The sequence below is a fragment of the Notamacropus eugenii genome, chromosome 1 (genome assembly GCF_028372415.1).
Source record: "Notamacropus eugenii isolate mMacEug1 chromosome 1, mMacEug1.pri_v2, whole genome shotgun sequence".
Lineage (NCBI taxonomy): Eukaryota > Metazoa > Chordata > Mammalia > Diprotodontia > Macropodidae > Notamacropus > Notamacropus eugenii.
Genome location: NC_092872.1, coordinates 717,421,178 through 717,435,466, shown reverse-complemented (window position 1 = coordinate 717,435,466; position 14,289 = coordinate 717,421,178).

Below are 14,289 nucleotides of genomic sequence, written 5' to 3'. Positions count from 1 at the left end.
GATCTTCTCTCCCCCAACTTTATTCCCAATAACTTTGTGTATCACAAAAGGCAGAAATAAGTATTCTCTTGGGGAAAATGCTAACTTCAGAATAAAGAACCACAATTTCTGTCTGTCCTGTGTAGAATGGAGGGTATTCTAGACTTCAGCTGGTAGTGAATTTCATAGAACTGCAGGTTTGGAAGGTCCCTCAAATGTCAACTGGGATCACAGCTTCATTCTTGGGAATCACAATGAGACTATGAGTCCAAAAAACTCAGACTTGCTGTTGAGTGTTCTGAATTTTCCCTTTATAAGGGCTTTTGAGGACTGTAAGAAATATGTAAAATCAAAATCTAGTCAATCTGGGAAGACTTGGCTTCTTGGACTGATATCTGAGAAACTGGCCAACCTGAAGCTAGGCATTTGGGGGAGAATGGGTTGAGATGTACAGAAGTAAGACTGGGTCAACCTGTCTCCATTTCCTGGACTTATTTTCACGCTGTGTACTGGTAGTCTTTCACTTTTCCCAAACACCAGGCAAAGGAAGCTAACTGTTCTGCTTATCCCCCTGAAGCAATAGAAGAATCAGGCTAGGAGAAGGAGGACATACAAGAACCTGTGAAATGAACAGGGAAAGATCAATGTGAATAGGACCTTGTTGGTGCTGATACCCTGGAGCACTGTGAATATGAGGAACGTGAATGAACAACAATCTCATACCCCTAAGAAACTATGACCAAAACACACGAGGACTGAAGGCTAAAACTGGAATCAAAGGTGAAAACACTGGGGAATTCCCAAACAGATCCTGAGTGTAGAGACTGAGGAGATGGCATGATGAAAGTGCTATGATGGGTGGAGCACTAAACTTAAAGTAAGCTTCAAGTCCTGTCCCATTCAATTTTATAAATGGAAGGTACCAGTGTCTCTCTGAAGATTTAGGGTTTGGATCCAACCTAAGTCAAAGTAGACAAGTCTCTCTTCATCTCTCTCCCTTCCTCCCTCTTCCTCCCTCTATGCCCTCCCTGCACCCTCCTTCCTTCCCCCTCCCTTTAACCATATCTCTCTGTCTCAGTCACACTATGTCTCACTATCTCTGTCTCTCTCTCCAGCTGTCTCTGTGTCTCTCTCTTTCTCTCTCTGTATCTCTATCAGTCTTTGTCTATCTCTTTCTCTGTCTCTTTCTCTCCCCCGTTTCCTGTTCTGGCACTCCCTGAGACCTGGCTCTGTCCAAAAGACTCTACATCCCTGGCAAGAGAAGGAAAAGGCAAACCACTCCAGGATCATTGCCAAGAAAACCACAAATGGAGTCAGCAAGAATTGAACATAAACAACAAGAACAAACTGGAGAGTGCTATTATGAAGTGTTCCCTATCTTTCTTTGAATGAGAAGTCAGTTTGAAGAAAATTTTGACAGTGATAATTTAGAAGAACCTGAAGAGACTGTTTCCCTATCATGGTTAGAAAGAAGCTGAGGAGGATAAATATTCTCTCTTGGAGTCTTAACCTTTATTTTGTGGAACAGGTGAAGAGAATTCTTGAGTGGAGACTTGGCTTGCAATCTTGAGTAAAATGAATGATGGAACTGTTTCCAGAAGTTAAGGAAATCACTATGATGAATAGTAATTATGCATCATAATCATGATTTGAGGTGATTCTGTCTTTGTGTTTGCCCTTCTGCCCTTTAATACTGAGTTAGTCCTAGAAAGTAAGAGTGGTTGTTATGAGAAATAAGAGCATGTTTTCCTTGAAAAACTGAGGTGAGTCTCTGAACTAATTGACTAACTAGTCAAAGATGTTTCAACTTGCTAATTAATGAGGAAATATTCAAAATTGAATTGTCTAACAGTTCAGGAAAATAAAAATGAACATGGCAACAGATCATATAGCAGACCAGAAAGTGATGAGCAAGTGAGGTTTGCAGATACTCGCTATACTGGGGATTCATTAGGTGCTAAATTTTTGTCACTTGTCCTGATTGTTTTATTTTCTGCCATTTCTTTGCATACTATATAACAACAATAATCTAGGCTAAAAATAATAACAATAATGGTTGCTGTTATTCAACAGTTCCATATAGTAAGGATTTGTTAAGAAGTGAGTTCTATTTAATATCAAAAGTTTTATTTGTTTAAAAGAATATTCAGTTTAATAAATGTTTTGTACTTTCTTGGAGGAATAAATTTCCATGATTTCCACCTAGTGGCCAGTTGGAGCTAGTTTCTAATGAAATTCAATCTGTTCTAATTCCAAGATTCTAAGATTCATATTTGGGGCAGATCATTGTATGGATATCAGTGAGTTACAGACACTTAGTAGTTAGGAGGAATCATAGGGCTTGCCTTAGAAGTTCAAGCTTGTGAAATATCATAATATTGAATCACAAAGACCCTCATAATCTGATGATAGCCCCAAAGTGGCTGAGATATGACCTAGAAAGGATCAGAGAGTCACAGATTCAGAGCAGGAAAGCACAAACAATACTTGAAGCCACTGTCATATAAAAATCAGACATACACTAAAACAAAACCTCAGCCAAATGACAAATCAATGGAAACAGAAGATCCCATTTCAGGGTCATATTCTATTTATGTCATTGAAGGAATGTGAAACCAAAGGCTAAATGGAAAGAACTGGTTGGTGGTTCTCTTTCTACCTAAACCCCTCCCTCAAAGGATTCCAGGACTCTGCCTAAAACTCACACTTGCTTTACATGTACAATTCTTTGAAGAGGGAGCAGTGTATTCAATTCACTCAACAATAATTTATTAAGTCCTGATACTGAGATTAGGAGAAGAAATAGATGGATAACAATAAACTGTACCAAAGTCTACTAGAAGAAAACGACTCATATAAAAAGAATATTTAGAAGGTACAAAATAATTTCTGCTGTTTGACACAACCACAAAACTTCAGCACCTGGGTCGGATCTGATACGGAAAACACCCTCCTCAGAGTAATTCCAAAAGATACATTCCCAAGTGCCACCTGGCCAAGGCCCCGATGTCTGCAGTCAGCCTTCCCTCGGTCATTAGGAACTACTCTACTGGGCAGCTGCTCCCTTGGGGAATGTGAGGGAAATTGACTGGATAGAGAGTTTAGGAGCTGAGATGTTAAAATCCTCACTCACCCAGAACATCTTGTATCAATGACTGCAATGGTTGAAAGACAGCTTTATTTAACTCAGTGGTATTAATTGCTAAGCCCCTAGAAGGCAGAAGCACATCCTAATTATATTTCATGTCTTATGAAAGTGTTTTGAAACATGTGGTGGCCTGTGCAAGCAGGACAGGCTTTTGTTGAGTTTAGGCTACTTGGCCCAGGCCAGGCTCAATCCTGGGATGGAAACAGAAATTTACACTATCTTTTCCCACAACATTGATCATCTTGATGGGTTTCCCATTCTCCCTTGAACTAGAGATGAACCAACCAGGGAAGGTAGCAGACTCAAAAGTAGAAGTGTTTACTTTTGCATTTTGGTAAAATACAAAAGACCTCTGTTTTCTGAGTCAGATATAATTCCATGATGTCCCTCTCCTGAAAAAATAGAAGTCCATTAGATGGGATTATAAAATTTCAGAATTTGGGAATGGGAAGGCATCTCAATAGCAATCAATTTCAACATATACACAAAAAGAAATCCAACTAAAACCTCCAAAGACTGTGTCCGCACCTTCTCCTGGGGCTGTCCATCCCACTCTGAAACAACTCTAATTATTGGCATGGTTTTGGTGATATTAAGCCCAAATATGCCTCTTTTAACTTCCACTGCTTGATCCTACTTCTGCCCACTGAGGCCAAATAGAATATCAAGTCCCTCTTCCATGAGATAGCCCTTCAAAGACGTGAAGACAGATGTAATGTCCCCCTCTCACACTCCCAAGCCTTTTCTTTTCCAGGCTGAGAATGCCCAGTTCCATCAGCCCATCCTCAAATGATAAGAAATCAAGACCCTCCATCACCTTGGATGCCTTCCTCTAGACACTCTCCATCTTATCAACATCCTTTTAAAACTTTGGCACCCAAATTGGAATACAATACTCCAGATGAGGTGGCACAGGAGCAGAGTACAACTGGATTGTCATTCAGCCCTTCCTGGAAAGTATCACTTTCAAATGTAGCCAAACATTTCATTGAGTTTGTTGTGGGGGGTGGGGGGAGGGGAGCTGCTGCTTCCACTGAGAAGTTTAATCAAATTAACACTTCCACTGGAAGCTAAATTATGCTGAATTTGAATCAAAAAGACATGAATTAAATATACTTGGATTCTCAGATGCTAGCTAGCTAGGTGACATTAGGCAAGTCACTTAACCTCTGGTTGTCTCAATTTCCACATCTTTACAATGTAGATTCCATTAGCACCTACCTCACCGAGCTGTTGTCAGGATCAAATAAGGTAACATCCATGAAGCGCTTTGCAAACCTTAAAGTGCTGTATCGATGTTAGCTATTACCATTATCATTGCCTCTCAAAGGTCATGTCATTTGACTAGCCTATTGTTGATCTCATGCTGTGATTTACCAGAACACAACTCTCTTTGGTGGCCACCACTACCTTACGTGTGGCATTTTCTCAGTTAGACTGTAAGCTCCTCAAGGGAAGGGACTTTTCTATTTGCATTGTCAGTGCTTAGAATAGTGTTTGGTTCATGGCAAATAATTAATATTTTTCATCCAATCACTTCTGAGCACCACATTTCTGTAAGAACCTTAAAACTGGAGAGTATCCAGAGATTGGAGACCAGGATGATAAAAGACGTTAAGATCATGCCATATAAGAAGGAGGTGAAGGTACTGGAGGTATTTAGCTTGAAGAGAAACAGCTCTGTGGAGGACATGCTATCTTATTTCTTTTAATTTAAAAAAAATTACTGATACCATCTTTTTGTATCCTGACTTTCTTTTATTATTTTGTAATTAATTTATTTTCAGTTTTCAATATTTATTTCCACAAAATTTTGTATTTCAAATTTTCTCCCCATCTCCCCCCTCCCCCCACTCCAGGATAGCATGTATTTCTGATTACCCTTTCCTCTAATCTTCCCTCCCTTCTATTACTCACTCCCATAACCCCTTCCCTTAGATTTTTCTGTAGGGCAAGATAGATTCCTATACCTCATTGCCTATACATCTTATTTCCTAGTTGCATGTAAAAACAATTTTCAACATTCAGTTTTAAAGCTTTGCATTGTACATTCTCTTTCTTTTCCCCTCCCTACACACTTTCATTGAGAAGGCAAACAATTTGATAGAGGTTATACGTCTGTAGTCTTGTAAAACACTACCATAACAGTAATGCTGTGAAAAACTAACTATATTTCCCTCTATCCTGTCCCACCCTCCATTTATTCTATTCTTTCCTTTGACCTGTCCCTCTCCAGAAGTGCTAGCTTCCCATTGCCCCTTTCCCCAACTTTCATCCCTTCTATTATCCACCCTGTCTTATCCCCTTCCCAGAAACTTCCCTGTAGGGTAAGAGAAATTTCAATACACAGTTGAGTGTATATGTTACTCCCTCCTGAAGTCAAATCTGATAAAATTAAGGCTCACTTATTCCCTCTCCCCTTCCCCCCTTCCTCTCTGTTGTGAAAGCTCTTTCTTGCTTCTTTTATGTGAGATGATTCACTACATTGTACCTCTCCCTTTCTCTTTCTCTCAGTACATTCCTTTCAACATTTAATTTTATTTTTTAAATATCATTCCTTCATTTGCAGCTCACCCTGTGTGCTCTCTCTCTCCCTCTCTCTAAATATATATATATGTGTGTGTGTGTGTGTATGTGTGTACCTACATATGAATACACACACATATATATACATATATATGTGTGTATATATATTATATATGTACACATACACACACACACACACACACACACATATTCCCTCCACCTACCCTAATACTGAAAAAGGTCTCATGACTTATAAATATCATTGTCCCATATAGAAATGTTAACAGTTCAAATTTTTTAAGTCTCTTTTTATTACTCTTTCTTGTTTACCTTTTCATACTTCTCTTGATTCTTTTATTTGAAAGTCATTTTTTTTTTATTCAGTTCTGGTTTTTTCAACAAGAATATTTGGAAGTCCTCTATTTCATTGAAATTCCACTTTCCCTCTGAAGTATTATACTCAGTTTTGTTGGGTTAAGTTATTCTTTGTTTTAATCCCAGCTCCTTTGACCTCTAGGATATCATATTAGAAGCCCTCCAGTCCCTCAATATAGAAGCTGCTAAATCTTGTGTTATCCTGATTGTATTTCCATGATACTTGAATTGTTTCTTTCTGGCTGCTTGCAATATTTTTTCCTTAACCTAGGAATATTCCTTGGAATTTTCCTTTGGGGATCTCTTAAAGGAGGTGATTGATAGAATCTTTGTATTTCTATTTTACTCTCTGGTTGTAGAGTGTCAGGGCAGTTTTCCTTGATAATTTCTTGAAAGATAATGTCTAGGTTCTTTTTTGATCATGCTTTTCAGGCAGTCCAATAATTTTTAAATAATCACTTCTGGATCCATTTTCCAAGTCAGTTATTTTTCAAATTAGAAACTTCACATTGTGTTCTATTATTTCACCCTTTTGGTTTTGTTTTATAATTTCTTTCTAGTATTTTCATTTTATAATTTCTCATAAAGTCATTAGCTTCCACGTGCTCCATTGCAATTTTTAACGAATTAATTTCTTCAGTAAGATTTTGGACCTCTTTTTACATTTGGCCCATTCTGCTTTTTAAGGTCTTCTTCTACTCATTGGTTTTCTGGACCTCATTTGCCATTTGTGTCAGTCTAATTTTAAAGATGTTATTTTCTTCAGCAATTTTTGGGGTCTCCTTTAGGAAGCTATTAATTCCTTTTTCATGATTTTCTTTTATATCTCTGATTTCTCTTCCCATTTTTCATCTACTTCTCCTACTAGATTTTCAAAATTCTTTTTGAATTCTTTCATGGCCTGAAACCAATTCATATTTTTCTTGGAGGCTTTGTATACAGTAGCTTTGACTTTGGTGTATTCTTCTGGTTGTATGTGCTGACAGTCCTCATCACCAATGACATAAGAAAATACCTTTCCACCAAGGAAGTAAGAACCTACAGTGTGTTTTTTTCCCCTCTTTGCTCATTTGCCTAGCTTTTGAACTCTTTGTTAAGTGGAGGGCTCCAGAGCAGCCGCCTAGCCAATTACTTGACTTTTTAGCTCTCTGATATGTGGAGGGCTCCAGAAGGAGGACCTACTTTCTTCAGTAGCTGCCACAATCCTGGCACTGGGGCTGGGACCAGACCATACACCCCCGTCAGCCAGCTTAGAGGCCCTTCTCACTGAAATTCAAATCTGTCTTTGGAGTTTGTGGGTTGAGGTCTGGAATACACCACAGCCACCAGTGATTCAGTCCCCTAAGGTCTGCTCCATATCCCTCTACACTGGCACACACCACACCAAACTGCACTCTGCTTACAGCCCAGTATGACAGACTCTTCCTGTCAACTTTCCAGATTGTATTGGGCTGGAAATTTGCTTCAGTCTGTCTTTTTGTGGCTTCTGCTGCTCTAGAACTTGTTTAGTGTCATTTTTACAGGTTTTTTTGAGGGGTTTCAGGAGAGAGCTCAAGCTGGTCCCTGCTTCTGCTCCACTATCTTGGCTGCACCACATACACTTCCAAGGACATGATATCTTTTTTCAAGAATCAGATGGTCTTTCATGCAAAGAAGGATGTAAATATTCTCTACTCGGTCCCAAAGAGTGGAACTAGGAAGAAAGTGTGAATATTGCAGCAAATATTCAGGATTATTATAAGGCAAATCAATCTAATGATTAAAGATTAATTATTAATAATTAAAAATTAAAGAAGAATCAGTTGCTTTGAAAGGCAATGGCAGGAAGAAAGGTGGAAAAGAAGGAAGAAAGAAAGGAGAGAAGGAAAAAAGAAGGAACAAAAAGAAAGAAGAAAAAAGGGAGGAAGAATGAAGGAAGGAAGAGACAAAGAAAGGGAAAATGCATTTATTAAGGGTTTATCATATGCCAGACACTATGCAAAGTACTAGGGTTACAAATATCAGCAAGTAAGATAGATGGTGCCCCCAAGGAGCTAAAATTAAAATGCGGGAAGACAGCACATAAAACAAAGCAAAAAGTATATGGAGAGAAGATGAGGTTTGGAAATGGCCAGGACATGGCATGATAATCTGGTTTGAGCAAGATAGGCAAAACATTCATTTATCAGAATGCAAGAACTTTCACTGGAACCTGAATGACCATTACTTTGTGTCACCTTCTAGGAGACTGTGATTCAAGTATAAGTTGAACTACATGACCTCTGAAACACTTATCCATTCTGAAATTCTGTGAAATGTTGTGAAACTCACCTCCAGCTTCAGTGTGGGCTTCCCTTCACTCCACAGCACAGACACAGTTTTTGGCCTCCTATTCCCAGGTAAATAGGAATGCCTTTGCTAAAGCCTGTCTGAACAGACTGATCTCGGCATGGTGTGGTGGTCAGTGTGACTATGAATACAAGAATCAGTGACTAGAGAGGGTGAGCAAAACAGCAGGATCAATAACCCATTTCTGACACAGAGGAAGGTAATGGAGGAAGAGATCATCTGTCCAAAGAAAAGAGCAAGGGAATGCTACAATTGAACTTGAATTTGAAGGATATAGATTTGGAAGAGTTAGGGAAGGGAAGGAAACTGAAATACAGAGGTCTATGGGGATATTCTATTCATTACTGGATGTTTAGGTCAACAACTCAGTGGTCTAGTCTTCATATTGATTCACTTTGTCCTTTGAAGTGTGGAATCTTTGATAGGAATCCTAGATTCTAAACTCTGAAGCACAGTCCACACAGGAATATCACAGATGGAGGAACTCTCTGACCTCACTGGCATCAGCCAGACCTGCCATTTGCTTCTCTGATTTCCCTTCAGATAATGCCTAATCAGGTAGGCTTGATTGAAAGATAGTCCTGTGATGCTGTGGATGGTATACATGAGGGACATATGACTCCTGAATAGTAGAAAAACTTCTGACAGAGAAGCAGAAAAATGGAAAAAAGAGAGGTGGAAGAGAGAAAAAGTATTGATTTTTGGCAAACAGGAGATACCTAGGAGGAGCTAGCACCCCAACATATGTATTCATTCATTCGCAGAACTTGTACTCCCAAAGACTACAAAGAGGAGACATCTTGGGAGAGATTGTTCCCTCTTTTTGGAGCTGAGATTTCACTTCCCTTCCAAATCCCATAGATACCTGACCCATATGTATTCTGCTGACCAAACTAATTGATATAATTTCCCCAATTACTGTTTTACTGCTTCCTTTGATAGTTATATTTGTACATTATATATCATCATCTTTGATGTAATTAGCATTTTGTGAAATGGAATATAAGCTGGCTGAGATTACATACTCCCTACCTTCTTGTTCTAGGGTAGGACTTCTTACTCTTCAAGTGCTTGTGCCCTAAATACCAAGAAATCACTGTAATTCAGGATGGCAGATATTTGTTGTGCAATAGATAGACATAATTTTAGCCCTGTAGCTCTCTTGAAGATTGGAGAGTAGGGCATAATCAACCAATCACAGTCATCCCCCAACTTGCCACAAAGGCAAAATTGGCAATATTCCTAAGAGATATGGTGGTGGGCATTCCTTTTTCCAGATGCATCCACTGACATACTGATGCTTTGGGGTCAAGTTCAACTTGCTACAATAAAGTTATAGAATTAGACCTAGAAAAGACCTTATGGGGCATCAGATTCAACCCCCTCATTTTACAGATGAGGAAAATGAGACTCAGAGAGCCTCATTTTGTCTAATGACTGCCCAAGGTGACAAAACCATAAGTTATCTAAGGGAAGAGTGTAACACAGGTCTCCCTAATGCCAAGTTCATTGCTCTATCCACTGTGCCACCCTAATTTGCTTATAAAGGAATGCCACATGGAGGAAGCTCCTGACCTCTCCCCTGGATGTCAGCTACCTAGGTCAAATCCTTTGGCTTCATCCTTGTACTCTATTCTGTTCCTCTTCTCTCACTACTATCTCCTACCAACCCAGCATTAGAGCCCTCCCAGATTGGATTGTAGAAGTTCAATGAACCTGAATTTTCCCTCACTCCTCCATCCTCCCTAAGCATTGTTCTACTGTTCTTTTGTCTCTTTTCTCATGGAACAGGACACCTCGTCTCTAACAAAGGCCAGGATGACCTTTCCCTTACTATCTTTCACTACCTGGTATAGAAATTTCCTCTTCTCCCACCTATTATGCCTAATAACTGCCTAAGTCATCCCTGGACTTTGCTGAGAATGATGGTAATCAAATTAGGAATTTTTGCTGGTTTTGTTTTACTAGAAGTGCCTCAAATTGAATAATGTGATTAACGAAGATCTTCCCCACCCATTAATGGTCCTGTCCATTGAGGGAAGCTAAATTAGGGGAGTTGTTTTGTAGGAGGGTCCCAAGTACTCTTTCTTTTTCTATTGAGTCACTGCCCTCTGATTCTGAAAAGTGAGATTTTACTTTGGGGTTTACTGACAGGAAGTATTTGGCCAGAGGAGGACTCTGGGAAGTCACTAAGGTGCTCCCCAGCTTGGAAAACCCAGATGTCCGTGCTTCCCTCTTTGGTAATTATGGTCAGACATTTGGACCTGTCTGTTGATGGTCAGGCAGAGGAAGCCATGTCTGCTGACTTTTGATTTCTCTGTGTTTTCTTTGAAGTTCAGGGTGCTGACCCCTCTGAATTAGGTGAATAACATATTTTCTTGGTTAAAGAAATGATACATGTACTTGATTAAAGTAATTGTTAACCACCTCAAAAGTTGCCTTTCCTTTTATGAATTCAGATCTAAGAATCTGTGATAGTAGACCCCCCTGTTACACTGAGCTATAAGGGGACACTGTAAAGAGAGGGTCAACCAAAGCATGAGGATACCTTCAAGAAAGAGAAAATAGCATCAGGTTTCCTATTCACTTGGAAGCACCATTCTATCTTCAGGAACCACTATGAGGGTCTTCCCTTGAAGGACCAACACTTGCTGATTGATGTTACAAATTCTACTGATGTAAGGTCTATCCAAGGCTTTCAAATTAAAATTGTTACAATGCAAATGTCATTAACTTATGAGGATTAAAACTGACTGAATGGTTGGTTTCCAGGAAATTTCCAACTCTTTATCAGCACATGGAAAAGGATGGACTGATGTTCACGGAATACAACCCCACCAGAATCCATATATGGCCACTTCTCTCTGTAGATAAATCCCTACTGTGATGATCAAAGAGCTGTGACTGTGAAGGAGGGAACTGAAGAATTTCAGAAATGCAAAGGAACTTAGAGTTTATAGTGATCCAACACACTCCCAAACACTGAGAATGTCTAGCAAATAATCATTCTTCTTTAAAAAAAAAAAAATACCTTTAATGAGGAGGGACGCACCATACCAGAAGACAACCCAGTTCCTCTTGGGGAGAACTCTAATTATTGGCACGTTTTTCCTGACACTGAATCTAAATTTACTTCTTTGTCAGTTGTACCCATCACTCTTCTTGTCACCTTCAGGAGCAAACAAAAGGGATCTAATCTCTCTCCCCAGAGCTGGCTTTAAATACTTAAAGATATTGATCATTTCCCCACTGAGTCTTCTCTTTTCCAAACTAACCTCCCCAGTTTCTGCAAACTGTCCCCACATGGGATGGATTTGGAGCCTGTCCCTTAACCAGGTGCCTCCATCTGGCTGCTTTCAGCTTTCCAATGTCCTCCCTCATGCCTCAAAAGGAACACAATCTTCCAGATGTGAGGACAGAGTCATAATCAGCACCTTATTTTTTGAAACTGTAATTGATTGTCTTAAAGAAACCCCATATTACATGGGGCAGGGGTGTTCATGTGTGTGTTTACGTGTGTCTGTGTATATATGGGTGTGAGTGCATATGCGTATATGGGGTTGTATGTATGTTTGCCTGTCATAATCTCACTACTGTCAATATCAAGACACAAAATTGGACCTTCCTTCTCTGAGTACTCTTCAGTACATTACCATCCTTATTGAAAGAAAACCTCAGGTCTTTTACGGGCAAATGACAATCTAACCCCACAATCTAGTAAGGGCTGTCAATTTTTAAAACCTAAGTGTAGAACTTTGCATTTATCCATTATATTTAATTTGATTTGCATGAGACCAGTCTTCTAGTCTGTCAGGATTTATTTGAAAACTTATTTTTATAATTCTGGGTACTGGCTACCCCCTTTGACTCTTTTAGCATCCGCAAGCTTGAGAAACATCCCATCTGTCATTGATAAAAATGTTAAACTGCCCAGGGTCAAGAACATATATCTGGGGAACTCCTCTAGAGATCTTTATCAAAGTCTACAATTGGGAGGGGGGATGGAATTTGTTGTTTTTCAGTCATATTTGACTCTTCCTGACTTCATTTGGGGTTTTCTTAGCAGAGACCCTGGAATGTTTTGCCATTTCCTTCTCCAACTCATTTTACATAAGAGAAAATTGAAGCAAATAAGGTTAAGTGACTCGCCTATGGTCACATATCTAGTCAATATCTGAAGCTGTTTTTGAACTCAAGTCTTCCTGACTCCAGGGCTGAGACTCTAACCACCTAGGCTTTAATGAATCTCTTTTAAGTCTAGTCATCCAATTAATTTTGAATCCATCTGAACTCTCTATCTTTTCTCACAAGAATATCATGAGATCTCTTATTGCTTTGCCAAATTCAGCTGAATTTTATCTGTGGCATCTCCCTGATCTTCTCGTGCAGTTATTCTACCAAACAAGGACATAAATTTAGAATCACATGACTTATTTTCTCTATAATCATGCAAGTAATCTGTTGTCAATGCTTCTTTCTCTAGCTGCTCCTCCAGCTTCACTTGAACGGCCGTTTCTACAATTTATAGAAATCCAAGACAAGTTCACTGGCCTACAGTTGCCAGAACAGATCCTATTCTTTTCCTTTTGAGGGAAATTAAGGCACTTGCCTTTCTCCAGTCCCCCAGCATTATGGCCATACCCCAGGATCTTTCCGATGTCACTGACAGTGGCATTTCCACATCTGCCAAGAGGTAGCTCACTTGGACCAGGAAACTTGAATTCAAGCAAACATCTCTTTGCTTACCTTGGCTACCCAATCCCAATTCACCATTACCACAGCAATGGACAGTGGAACCTATGGTATCTCCATTCTTGGAGGGTTTGATGTTAGTAGGGACTTGCATGAACTAGAACAAGCATACATGCTGGAGGGGAGAGGGCACAGCCGTATCTTACCACTCAGGCTTGCTAGTATCCCTGAACCTGAAAAACAGAGAAAGCAGAAACATAAAAATCTAGGTACTGTGCTATTTCCAGGTTAAAAGGGGCATGTTATCCTTCAGTCAATTAACAAGCAGTTCTGCCCTCAAACAGCTTCAATTCTAACAGAGGAGATAACATGGACACATATAGACAGTTCTCATATGAGTGAATTGATCAGCAGTAATGTGAATGTATCTCAGACTTGGTGAAGTTGGGAATATGGAGAAGGGAGGGATGAGGGCAGAAAGGGAGCTGTGAGGGGGCTGCCTTCTGTGGAGGGAAGGGGCCAGCACACAGTTCAAGGACAGGAATAGAGAAGCAAGAACAAGGGGAGGAACATGAAGGGACTAGGGCCAGAACCTAGAGGAAGAGCAGAGGGAGGGGCTTGGGGGACATATAGGGGCCAGATGAACCCAGACAGGAGAGGACAGACAGGCTATACCAGAGAGTAGACAGGCAGAAGATTGGGCAGCAAAGTTGGGCAAAGGTCTTCTCTCTCAGCCCAAGAGTTCTCAAGCCAAATATCCCATCCCACCATAGCAATGGGGGGGGGGGGGGGGGGCGGTTAGGGAGAGGGTTGGTCTCTGATTCGTTCTTCTGCTTTCTCTTGAAAGAAAGGGATTGGGAGATTCTTTCTTTTTGGTGGGTGAGGAAAGAAAGGAGAGGCCACCAAGAACCCAAGGCAATAGGCAGGAGCTGGGAAAGAGAGAGAGCAGGGTACTCTAAGGTAAAATTAACAGGGTCATTTTTGGAATGCAGATTTCTTTAAGATAACTTAAATTTGAGTAATTTTATGTTAAGTGAGAACTGTCTGTATAAGAAGAAGCAGAATATATACCCACTTAATTTGAGGTAGTTTGGGAAGAGAGACAGCCAGGGCAAATAAGGAAGCCTCCACCACAGATGTAGGTGAAAATAAAATGAAATGGGACACATAGGTGTCTTCCACGCACTGTTTAGAATGTAGTGGGCTCTCATAAGTTTCCATAAGCATGACTTCTGGATTCT